Source organism: Sinocyclocheilus rhinocerous, unplaced genomic scaffold (genome assembly GCF_001515625.1).
Source record: "Sinocyclocheilus rhinocerous isolate Xijiao unplaced genomic scaffold, SAMN03320098_v1.1 scaffold820, whole genome shotgun sequence".
Taxonomy (NCBI): domain Eukaryota; kingdom Metazoa; phylum Chordata; class Actinopteri; order Cypriniformes; family Cyprinidae; genus Sinocyclocheilus; species Sinocyclocheilus rhinocerous.
In genome coordinates this window covers 705,237-706,242 of record NW_015670386.1, presented here as the reverse complement: position 1 = coordinate 706,242, position 1,006 = coordinate 705,237, and positions in this window count along the sequence as shown.

The following is a 1,006-nucleotide window of genomic DNA, read 5'->3' as shown; positions in this document are numbered from 1 at the left end:
AATTAATTTGTTTCAAAATAAATATTTTAAACACTAAGACAAAAAGGAAAGAATAATAAATTGGCTTGGGTATATATAGGCCTATAACATTCACGCAAGAACTGTCATCGACTGACAACCGGAGAACAACAGATATTAGGCTAAATAGCTTACTCTAAGAATTTTATAATGTAATCTTGTGTTTTATTAAAATGTATTATAATTGATATCTCAAAAGTATATGTGCTCGCGCACAGGACTGCAATGCAAGATTTTCATAAAATGTAATAACTCGCCATTTCGGTTTGTTTCTCACCACAGTATACCTTCAGAATGCTTGGAATATATGTCACGAGATGCATAGGATTATTTTACGACAGATATGAATCCGCTTCAAAAAAAAAAAAAACTAAAGTCATTAAATTGGCAAGTGCAAGCAGGACATTTTTTGTGTGTTTTGAAAAAAAGTAATAAGCCTTTAGAACAACATTAAGGTGAGTACTTGCTCTACTTCACACAGTTCCAATAAATTGCGATGGGTTAAATAAAGTCAATAAGCAGACAGATGCGACTACAGTCAAGCGCAGACCAGTATTTAAGTGTGCAGGAAAAAAGCAGCAGTCATAATTAAAGCAGTTTAAATTAATATTGAGTACTGATTGATGTTCACTTGGATTTTTCCCCATCGAGGGGAAATAACTTAATAGGCTACTCTGTCATTAACTAGTCATATGGTAAAATGTATATTTTTATTTGTGTAGCGTTACGTTCAAAATAACTAGGCTTAAAGGGTTAGTTCACCTCAAAATGAAAATTAGGCTGCGTTTTACTCACCCCCCATGCATCCTAGGTGTATATGACTTTCTTCTTTCAGACGAATCCAGTCAGAGTTATATTAAAAATTGTCTTTGATCTTTCAAGCTCTATCGTTGTACTCAGCGGGTGTTGCATTCCTTCTGTTCAAAAGACGTGAAATAAAAAGCCCCCTTCCACAAAAGAAAAAAAAGTGTCTCACACGGCTCTGGGG